This window comes from Lemur catta, chromosome 11, assembly GCF_020740605.2.
Source record: "Lemur catta isolate mLemCat1 chromosome 11, mLemCat1.pri, whole genome shotgun sequence".
Taxonomy (NCBI): domain Eukaryota; kingdom Metazoa; phylum Chordata; class Mammalia; order Primates; family Lemuridae; genus Lemur; species Lemur catta.
In genome coordinates, this window is record NC_059138.1 from 85,400,622 (window position 1) to 85,412,383 (window position 11,762).

Below are 11,762 nucleotides of genomic sequence, written 5' to 3' on the forward strand. Positions count from 1 at the left end.
GGGCCTGACATAGCACGTGGTGAGGGAGTGGACTTCAGGGCTGGGACTTTCTCCTTTCTAATGAGTGGGCAGGACAGGGAAGCTTCCAGATTGCCCCCAACCCTGCTTGGCCAGTCTGTTCTTGCCATTGCTTATGTAGTGGTAAAGATAGGCTTTACCCTGTTCTTGTTCCTTCTTAAAAAAAATGGTAATAACTTTAATTCTATGTTTATAGAATCACAAAGATTCCAAAGGTGTCCATTCAAGTGTTCATTTATTCTCTACAGAATTGTATGGGGGAAGCTAAGTTCGACAATAAGAAGTCTCAACTCTGAATGTGGCATGCAGTGGATATTTTGCTAATTGATGTGTGTATGTGTACATGTGTGTGTTTAACTATGTAATTTTCTTATAGACAGGGACTTTTAAAAAATATTCTTGTGTAATAAAAATGGCAAATCAGATTTTTCCACTAAGAAATTATGAAGTAAACCTTGAACTGGCAGCAAGAGAAGAAGCATATAAAAACAGGAGTAAGGAAATACAGAGAAGAATTACAAGGAACCATAATATATAGTAGAGTTCTAGAAAGTATTGGCGGATTCCTGCCACTGAAAACAGAAGGGGCTAACCTCGTCCTCACACCACCTGGCCCCAGTCTCCTGTCACTCCTTTTCTTTCATAAGTCCTGGATGCCCGGCTTTCCCCAGCCTGCATTCCACAGGAGCAAGATTCCTGACGTCCTAGGTCCCTGCACAGCTATACGAGAAACGTCTCTTCCTGAGTCAATTTCAGTGAGTCTCTTCCTCGTAATCAAAAAAGCCCCAAACAAGAGTCATTTCTGTGAGCATCTCTCTTAGAAGATTATTTTAGGATGATGATAAGTATTTTTGGTTATATTTATTTTGAAATAGTTAATAACTCAAATGTTGAGATGTTCATGACTAATCAGCCTTCTGAAAAGCACACTGTTTAAAGAGGTTTACAAGAAGACATCTTCCTGTTAATGTGTCACTTCCTCTTTGACTCAAGGGAATCGGATGGAGGACAGCATGTCCCGAAATAAGCCGATACCCCAAGTTCGTCTTCAATAGGTACAATACCCCAAGTCTTTTGGGCTGGAACCCTTTGATTTCTTATAGCAAATGTGAGTTTCATTTCAGCCCTGGGTGTGGGAAGGAATGCCCTGTTGTATCCCCTACGCTGTGGAGATTGTAGGAAACGTCCAAATGTTATGCTTGTGCTATTCCAACCTGGCCAAGATTTAATACACACAGACGGGCAGACACTCTCTTCCTTCCTCCCTTCCTTCCTCTTTCTCTTACTTTCTTTTTTCTCTCTTTATTTTCTTCCCTTCTTGCTGTTTCTTTGTTCTTCCCTCCCTCCCACCCTCTTTCTTTCCTTCTTTTCTTCCGTTTATTTTGTTTTTCTTCCCCTCACCCTGCCTGCTTCAAAAAGCATGTACCAAGAATGTGCAGCTTTAACTTCCCGCTGAAAGGTAATTCCTTAGGATGAATTATTGTTGTATTTTCCAGTGAGATTCCTGCTCACAAGCCATAGGATTAACATGTGTTGTTTGGCCAAATTTGAACTGGCTTTTATCTCTGGCATTTCCTCATTTCAGGGATGGGGGTTTTGAAGCTCTTTACTGAAGCAACATCAGAATGTACTTTGGCCAGTTCTAACAGAGACCCTCAGGATTCGAGTGAGAATTTTTTTTTAAATGGCAGCTGGGTCAGGGTTCACCTTTACCTTTGAGCCTAGCTGTAGCTCAATCCTTCTGGCTTATTCCTCAGGACATGTTAATAGGCTATTTTAGAACTTCAGAATGACTTATGTGGAGCCACAAATTAAATTACTATATTAGTCAAAACCCTGACCTCTATAAAATGCCCCAAGGCTGCTGCTGCTGCCCACTCTCAGCAGCACAGCGTGTGTTTGCCAGGAGTAAGTACACATGATCGCCGGGTGCAGGTCACATGCTCCGCGTGGCCCACAGGAGCCTCCCTGACCTGCTCCCTGCCCACTGTCCACCCCCTCGCTCCTCCCATGCTAGTGTCCAGCCCTGATAAATGGCTCACAGCCCATTCCCAGTTCCTCCAGCGGCCTCGTTTGCCTCATGTCCAAGCCTTTGCACGTGACTGCCCCACTGCATGGGGTGCCCTCCTGGCCACGCAGTTCTGGTTGCCACTACTTGTCCTTTGGACCCAGCATCTGATACGTCCTCTGACCCCTGGTGCCAGGTGAGTGCTCTTTCTCTGAGCCTTCTGCCTTCCCGACGGGCCATACCATGGCACTTCTGCACGGTATGTAATCGCTTAGCTGGGTTGTCCTACAGACAGGGTCTTTTGTGACCTTTTCATGAGCATGTCCCCAGCTTCCACTCAGTCTCTAAGGAGTGTTCAGGGAATAAAAGCGCGAGGTGTGAGCGGTGGTGTAAATGCTGCGTGTGCCTTCTGCACGGGAAGCGCTGGCCCTTGCCCAGGGCGTCCCAGACCCCCATCCGCTGTCCCACTGGCCTGTGCTGGCCGCCTTCCTGAGGACAGGCAGTACGGAAGCCACATCCCGGAAGGGGTGATGCTAGGTCTCTTTGGAGGCAAGGAAAATCTTTCCTCCCTTGTCAGATGCCAGGCCTAGGAAAATTTGGAATGAGAAGACGTCATCTACTTTAGGTGGCTGGTTTCTTCCATTTTCTCTGCTAGTTTCTCTTCTCAGGCCCTTCACCCATAATGCGGATCTGTCCCTTAAAGCCTTACAGCTCCATTTATTCTGACACTTCCATTCACTTTGTGGGGAGTATAACAGAACATGAACCGATGCTTTCCTCTGGCATAATCTATCCAGCGTCCATTTCTTCACAGCCGGGCTCTTGGTTTTTGTGGGAACAATGAATAAGAATAATGGTGGTAATAATAATTAGTATAAATTGAATCCTCCATATTAGATATATTCTAAGCATTTTATTTCATGATTGCTTTTATACTCACGAGGTAAAATACAATTATTCTTATTCTACTATATAGGTAAAAAAATGGAAGCTTTGTGATATAAAACAAACTACCTAAGGTCACATAGGTAGGGCTAGGTTCTCCCTCCAGCCCTACCTCATTCCAGCTAAAACAATATCGCAGGAGGTGCAGCCTAAACATAAAGGAAAATCTGGGTAAGAAGTTTCTGAGACTATGGCAGATTTATGAGGAAAATACATATTTGGGAAGGAGATAGGACAAGGGGACACTGCTGCAAATGACCTCTAACGTTACCTGTGGGTGCACATCCTGTCTTCGTCCGAACAGAGGCAAGGCACTAGCATTACAAGGGGAAAAGGCAGCCGGGGGCACTTTGGGGATCCGTGCCCTCTCTCCCCGCGATGGCACTAGAGCCGGCAAAGACGCTGTCTCTGCAGTCCTTATGGATATGGGTTCCCCTCTCTCACCCATGAGGGTTACAAGTAAGTTGAAATCAGATCGATCTGAGTTTGAATCCTAATTCCTCCTCTCATTCTTTGTGTGATCTTGGGCAATGTAATTACCTCTCTGAGGGACAATTGCTTTATCTACAAAATAGTGATGGTGATATTTATCCTTATTGCTATCAAGATCAAAGAGACGCACTGTATGCAGTGTTGTACAAGAAAATATGCAAGAAGTGTTCATTCTTTTCCTTTTTTTCTCACGGTTTCCTCCATCTCTCTCTCTCTCTCTCTGTCTCTCTCTCTGTGAACAAGTCAGTGGGCATTTCACAATCCGTTCTTCAGATTAGAAGGCAGAGAGGGATGGGAGGCAGGGAGGTCAGTTTAAAAGGCCCATTTCTAACACACTATTTTTCCAAACAGATGCTACTAGACTAAACCAAGACTAGACCAAGGTGTGGGTCTGGCTGAAGAACAGACAGACAAGTCAACAAAGAAGTGTAGAAAATCTTGGCACAACTACATATACTCACTTAAAATATGAGAAAGGTGCATCAAAGCAGCAGGGGGAAATTTTCATAGTAGATGGTGCTCGGACGATCACTTAGCTATTTGGGAAATAGTGAAACTAGAGCATTACAATCAAAATGAATTAAAGAGTTAGATATAACAAGTAGAACTTTAAAATAACTAGAAGTAAACCTAAGTATTTATGTTATTTTGGATGCAATAAGGGCTTGTTTTGGCAAAAAATACAATTAGAAAACTATACAGAAGATAGATTAATGGATGTAGGTACATAATTTTTGCATATCAAAAAGCTTCATTATTAAAAGAAAAATAATAAGTATGCTTGCAACATAATAACAAAGGTTTAATCAATAAGAAAAATTGGTCAATGTAATAGAAAAATATCTGAGGATACGACCAGAAAATTGACAATAAAAACAAAAACTAATATGTATATATTTAAATGACCTCATTAGTGATCAAGTACATGTAAATTAAAATGATAAGTGAAGATTTTAAATGTGATATAAAGTTTAGGCAAAGGTGTGAGGAAATGGGCACATTTGCATACCTCTGGTGTAAACGTTTGTAGAACCAATCTGGAGGTTGATTGGACAATTTTTTTTGCCTTTGGGACACCTATAATCATCTGATACTGTCTTTGTTGTTTACTGATTATCTATGTCATTTTATTAAAAACTCAGCTCCCCCAGAGTAGGGGCCCAGCCTGTCTTGGTCACCTGTTCTTTCTATGTGTTTTATGGATTTATCTGTCTATTCTCCTGCCAAAAACATTGTTGATATAGCTGATCAAGATTTATTTCATTTATGTCTTTGGAATTTAGGTATTTAAATTTTATGCATACAAATTTTAGAATATGTATTTAGAATTTATATGTTTAGATTTATATATTTAGAATTTGTGTATTTTGTGTATTTATGTATTTAGAATGCATTTATATGTTATTTGGGTGTGTATTGAGAAAGAAAACTCTCAAAATGTGCCTCTACTGTACGCTCACTGGAAATTTGACACCTGGAAATTGGTTTATAGTGAAATGATCAGACATGTGCACAAAGATTCTTAACATAGTATAATACATAATTGCAGAATTTGAAAAAAAACTAAATATTAGCAAAAAGAAATTGGATAAATAAATTCTATGATTCCATAAAACCACTAAGATAATAGTTACATATTTAATTTCATGAAGGAAATGATCATGTTAAACTATTAGTGATGAAGTAGTTACAGAGTTCTGTGTGTGGTATGATCCTAATGCTATAAAATAACAACAACAGCAAGAAAACTATGTCCCACAATGTATGCATGTCTATTAGCTAGGTAATAATAAGAAAAAAAATCAGTAAAAAATTTTGTAAATTGATAGCTGTCATGAGAACCTTATCCATTCTTTTGTTTTTTTACATGTCCTTCGCACATCTGTTATGTTGCCTACTGTGGTCCAGTGTTAGAAAACTTCTGACCATTTGTTCCTTCCCATTTTCCATTCCCACCCCAACATCTCCTTCCTGACCTTTCCAACTGGCCATTGTGCACCCTGCCATTATTATTCGTGATGACTGTCCCAGCCAAGCTTCCAAATGGAGTCCATGTGATGAGCAGGTAACAGCAGCCAAAAAAGAGTCTCCTGGAGTCTGGCTGAACCTGCAGTAGCTAAGAGCATTCCTGCATAATTTGCTGTCTGGGTTTTTTCAGCCAGATACTTGCAATGGGCACTTCAAAATGTATTCTATCAAATACACTTTATTCTCAAAATAGGTCATTCTCTTTACAATTTCTCCAAGTGGTTCCGTTGTTATTAAAGGTTACTATTTTCAACATCCCATTGAAAGTCCTTTTCCAAATAAATTGAAAAGTCTCAACTTACATGCATAAAATTTTCCTATTGCTAACATGGGAGCTAGGTACTCGCCTTACAGTAATTTCCATCATCCCTTTCATGCACTTAATATTTATTTATTTCAACAAAGATTGCCATGAAACACTGTCTAGGGACGTGTGGGACTGCATATTCATTTACCTTATCTAGACATGTTAAGATGCTTAGAGTGATTGAGTGGCACTCAAACTTGTCACAGCTCGATTGTGGGCAAGGGTGTGGAACACCCGTACTGGAATATTTGGTGTGTCTGTGGAGAATCTCCGTGGAAGGACTGTCCCAGAGATGTCCCCAAGAATTAGTGTCAGGGAAACATGGGAATGAATGTTGTGAATGTGAAAGGAAAATTTCTTACAAGATCAGAGAAATAATAATTGCATGGTAAAGAATATCAAAGTGAATATGAATCTCCAGACTTCCTACCACAGCCCTACATGACTCTCTGTGATCTGCCCCTGTCTCTCATTATTCTTCTGCTTCCCCCGTATTGCCCCTGGTACTCTTGCCCAATGGTGGATCCCTCCACTCTGCTCCTCAGAGCCTTTCTTTTTTGCCCAGGAAGCTCCCTGATTGCTTGTTCTCTACCTGTGAGTCTCTGTTTGGAAGATACAACTTTCCTGGCTTCCTGGTTCCCCTGGCTAAACAGCCCCTGCCCTCCCACCCCTCCACAACCTCCATAACTACAGCCACCCTTTGTCTCCCTGCCCTGAGGACACTCACCACCATTGTTTGTTGCTATGCTTCCTTATTGATTATTGATGTCATTTTGATAAATTGTAAGTCCCAGTCAGAGCAGGGGCACAGATGTTTTGCTCACTGCTCTATCTCCCAGTACTTGCAACAGTGCCTGGAACAGTGTAGATGCTTTTATCTTGAATGATCTTGAATGAGTAAATCAATAAATTCTATCTCATACCCAATGCTACTTCAGCAGGAAGTCGTGATAAAATAATTACACCATGTATCAACAGGTAACTTTAAGAAATTTCTATATTGTAATTTTAGAACAGTTCTTTATTACAGATTTTGTCACCTTCTGCCATTATCGTATATTTCCTAATAATTTCTTTCCTTTGCCTTCTTCCTAGCTCCCTGTTTCCTTCCAACAAACATTTATTGAATGCTGGTCTCAACTTGGGCTGGAAGATGCAGAGATAAACATAAGATATTTCCTATCTCTGGTATTAATGGTGGAAGACTGATTTTAAGAGTAGACAAACGAATGAAAATAAATAAATACAATAGGAGTGCAGGGATAGAGACAATGGGAGCCTAGAATTACACACACACACACAAACACACACACACCGCTGAGGCTCAACACAGCCACACAGAAATTGTGACACAAGGCTGCAACAGCCTTGCCCTTTACCTTGTCTTTGCCAGATCAACATGGAATAACTTCAGCAGTTTGGTGTGTGGTGGAATTCAAGCCCATCCCTCGTTCTTAAGTGAATGCAGGGCTTCCTAGAGATTCAGAGACAACGTCAGAGCCTCAGAACTCTAGGCTGACTGCATTTCATTAAGCAAAGTCCAGAGAGTGGGTGAAGAATCCTGCACAGGCCAGAGAGCCCCCGCTCCTGGGTAAGTGCGTTCTTTGAGGACAGGCCATGTTAATACTTCTGACTTAATTCACAGGTTCTGCCTCTTCTTTGTCATGTTGTAGAATGAAGAAATTAGCTTGGCCAGCTCTGCCTTTTTGTCACCTTCCAGGGGTTGCCTTTTATCTGAAATTCTATTTGGGAGCAGTAGAAGAGGAGACAAAGCTGAGTCACTGGTGTTGTGCCTGAATCCCGTGTTTCTACAACCACCCCCCACTCTGCTAAACAGATGCTTCCAGAAAGCAATGAATAGAAGAGAAATGGAATATTTTGCATGTGTTTCTTTCCTCCAGGATTTTAAATTATCTTCCTCAACTTTGTAGAATAAGGTAGGGTGAAAAAACATAAAAGTGCATGGCAAGTAATATCAGCAGGTAATCTTGGCAGAATGTGAGTAAATATGCACAGTTAGTGATGCAACTGCAAAGCCACAGGGATTTTATTAGCAATGCAACTTGGGAAAATGGCAGCTTTTGACTTGTGATCAGTCTCCCATTCTGTAAAGTAAGGATAACATATCTATGTCAAGGGCTGCACAAGAATTAAGTGAGAGAATGGTTATTAAAAAGTATCATTTTTTTTTGTTTAGAGAAGATCAAATATAATTTGGAAGATATAGTCACAAGGGAACTTTACCTCCACCCCTCACATTTTACTTCAGTGATAAACCATAGAGGATGTTTTTCTCCTCCTGCAAGTGGTATTTATAGCTTTTCAAAAAGGTTGAATTTAAGAAAACTGGATTTTCCAATTGTTTTTCTTTCTTTATATAAACTGTAAAATATAACTATAAACTATTTATATAACTATTGACATGCAAGCTGTACAATTTTTATTTTAATTGATCATCAGTTTTTGAGAAAATCATTTATTAAAATTTACGATTTAAATGGTTTTTGAGAATGTAAAAGCCATTTGTAGACAGGCTTTAGTAATGAGGTTCCACATTTCCACACTTTTTCTTTCTTCCTTTTTTTTTTTTTTTTTTTTGAGACAGAGTCTCACTCTGTGGCCCAGGCTAGAGTGCCGTGGCATCAGCCTCACTCACAGCAACCTCAGACTCCTGGGCCTAAGTGATCCTTCTGCCTCAGCCTCCTGAGTAACTGGGACTACAGGTGCAAGCCATCATACCCAGCTAATTTTTTGTTTCTATTTTTAGTTTTCCGGCTAATTTTTTTTTCTATTTTTAGTAGAGACCAGGTCTCGCTCTTGCTCAGGCTGGTTTTGAACTCCTGAGCTCAAGCAATCCACCTGCCTCAGCCTCCGAGAATTCTAGGATTACAGGTGTGAGCCATGTGCCTAGCCACATTTTTTCTTGAAATACCTGAAGGTGACCTCAAACCCCTCACTGGAGAATATTTCCAGTGGTGGTGTTCTTGGGAGATGGGTCTTATTCAGTATCCATGAACTCTCTGACATCAGCTCTAAGATGTATTTATTATCGTAGGATTCTGGCTCTTTTTTGGTAGCTTCAGAATTTTTACCGGAAGTATAACAAAAATCAACTGCCCTATCTCCCTCCCAAATCCCGTGGTCTTTACAAACATTAAGCTGTGTTCTTCTTCGCAGACACTGATCTGTTTTGTGTTCCCTTCAGTGTCTCCTACCCAGTGATGTTGACAAATGCGTTTGTTTTGTTTTGCTTAAGGATATGAATTACTCACTCTGCACATAGCACACTGTTTTGTCATGTGTTTTTCTAAAACATATTGTTTTAGACAATCGAAGCCTTGTGTGCACCCCACCACACACACACACACACACACACACACACAAACACACACACACACACGTGATATCTATGCAGCTCTGCTACTTAGCCTTATAAATATGACTCACATTGGCTCCCATAAGCAGAGACAATAAGTATAAATCAGGTAAATCCTGACAATCTTAGAATGGCTAAAGGGAAGAGAAATTGTTTGCTCAAGGAACTGACTGTTAAACCTTTTGCTTTCAAGGTTGCATACTGCAGAGGCTAGAAGCTTCCTGAATGTTTTCCTGCTGCACTTTTCACCTCCATCCCTGCTGGCGAAACAAAAGCCTAATGGTGACACCCCATACCCAGGGAAGCCTTTAAGGTCACAAGCAATCGTTGGGAGGGATGGTTAAGGAATGAATCTGTTTTATAAGAAATATTAAAATTCAATTTTCATTAAACTTTCTAGTGTAATGAAAGGAGTTGGCAACTTGCTTTCTATAAAAGTTGACAGCACTGGAAAGTGTTATAACCATGTGAGAAGGTAAGACAGGCATCTGGGGAAGGGGGTTGGATGCCCAAGGGAATAAGGTCAATGTTGCCTAATTAACTTTGGCCAATGGACAAGTTCCTTGTAACTGAGACTGCTTACAGTCCTTTTCAGTTAAACAGCCCAGAAAATGGACTTAAATCAGCAATCTTGGAGCATCACAGTGGCCTGAGCACAGAAACTATGACTTAATTTCTCTGCTTACCATTTGTGTTAAGAGTTTTAAGTACTTTTAAGTACTAAAGCACATGCCTGTACATGTCAGACATTGTCATTAACAAACAATGTTTACAACAGAGAAAAGCAGTAACAGGGAAACCTACCATTTGCCACTATGATTCTTATGCAAATTAAGTGTTTAAGTGGCACCTTTATCATTGTCTGGGTGAGAGACAGTTTTTTCGCAGGGATTGCATTTCTGGATCCTTGTGTCCTCCAAGAGTTCTGAGAGTTGCTTCATACCCATGGTGAGCAATTTTCACTGGGCAATAAATCTGTGTGGAAACAGAAAAAGTATTTCCTTATTTAAAGATGAAGAGAATTAAGATTCTTTCCTATGGGTGATTGTTGACAGCAATATATGTTATGAAATATCTTGAGGGCCATTTCCAAAAACCTATGCTATACTTTTAAAGGAAAAGATTCCATTTATTTCCCTCCCGTGTAGCTTTACTTCAATTCTTCGAAATCCTCTTGTCATCATGGATGGGTGATTGGGAAGCTATCGGATTCAAAGCAAGTTTGAGAAAAAGAGAAGGGTATTAAAATTAGGTAGTGGTAGAGATAAAGTATTGAGGAGACAGGAAAAATGAAGAAGAATTAGTTAATGTGTTTTCAAGAATGTAACCAGAGTTATGACTTTGTAGAAAATATATATCTCTATGAATTGCCCCTTAGGTGACCCGGGGCAAAGACAGGAAGAGTCACATTTCAGGTAAAGACAGTTTCTCACATCTTACCCTTTTAATGAAGTCAAAATTCATAGTCTGATACTAATGTAATATCATATAACAATAATTAAAATGTATTGTCTTACCCAGATTGTTATTTTTAATAATGTTTTGGATCCTTTATATTTTATTGCACTTTATGTTTTACAAAGCACGATTGTTGAAGTCTCTATTTCCTTAACTCTAAAATATATGTTACATTTTTACTTTTCTAACATCAGAATGTCCCACATAAAGAGAGTAAAGAGAGTCAAAAGAAGCTATCTGGCCCCCAGAGAAAGGAGAGAGTTGAGACATCGTTGGCATTGCTTGATCCTATTCAACGCTGGGTAGACACAAGCTCTGATCAGCTGAGTGTACCTTGGTGAGGTTAGTTGCACTAGGAGAACATATTAAATTCTAATTTATACTTTTATACTCATTTAAAATACTGTGATGAGAAACAGTGTCATGTACACACAGGTCACCAGCCTGATCCTGCAGCTAGATTGCCGGAGCTCAGAGCCTGGGCCCCCCTCCCTGGGCCCATGCCCTGGGCCATCCACTTACTCTCCTGAAACAGGAAATGGACACCCACCTCATCTGACTACTGTGAAAATGTTGATGAGTGAATCTCCGTAAAACACTCCATTTTCTCATGTGTTCAACATCCTTGGAGTCCCTGCTGTGAGCCAGGGGCTGCTCTGCCTGCTAGAGCTGTAGATGTGGATTAGGCACCTGAGATATGTTTGGAGCTCACTTTTTAGTGTTGCAAAGAACAAACCCTCCTGCCTGATGATGCTAAGTGCCCTGAAGACAAACAGGAGAGGTGTTGGGTGGCCACTCTCAACAGGGGAGAGTCAGAGAACAGTTCTTGGAGGAGGTGGTGTGGAGCTAAGGCTTCTGTCCTGAGAAGGAGCCACCTGGGAACAGGGGTGCTGGGGTGGGGAGGGGAGTTTCCAAGCACAGGACTCACAGAGAACAGAGGATCACAGTAGAAAGTGAGGGTATGAGTTTGTGATTTTATTCTGAGGGCAGAGTGAAGTTATCAGAGGGATTTAAGCAGGAAAGTGATTTACATTTAAATTACCATTTTGAATGACTTGTGGGGAGCTGAAAAGGCACAAGGAGGGAGGTGTTTGAAGAGACTAACGGGGTATTCCAAAGAGACATGATGG

General features: G+C 40.7%; 1 long non-coding RNA gene across 3 annotated transcripts; it reads left to right on the forward strand.

Annotated features, from left to right (window-relative positions):
• The first annotated feature begins 2,085 nt into the window (after positions 1-2,085).
• On the forward strand, positions 2,086-9,579 carry LOC123647233. Of its 3 annotated transcripts, XR_006738173.1 has the most exons (5): positions 3,311-3,430; positions 5,495-5,528; positions 7,192-7,389; positions 7,519-7,735; positions 9,368-9,579. It is a non-coding gene; the product is annotated as an uncharacterized LOC123647233 (long non-coding RNA). The 3 variants fall into 3 exon arrangements; XR_006738171.1 differs by lacking the exons at positions 3,311-3,430; positions 5,495-5,528 and adding an exon at positions 2,086-2,222; XR_006738172.1 differs by lacking the exons at positions 3,311-3,430; positions 5,495-5,528 and adding an exon at positions 2,223-2,285.
• The last annotated feature ends 2,183 nt before the right edge of the window (positions 9,580-11,762 follow it).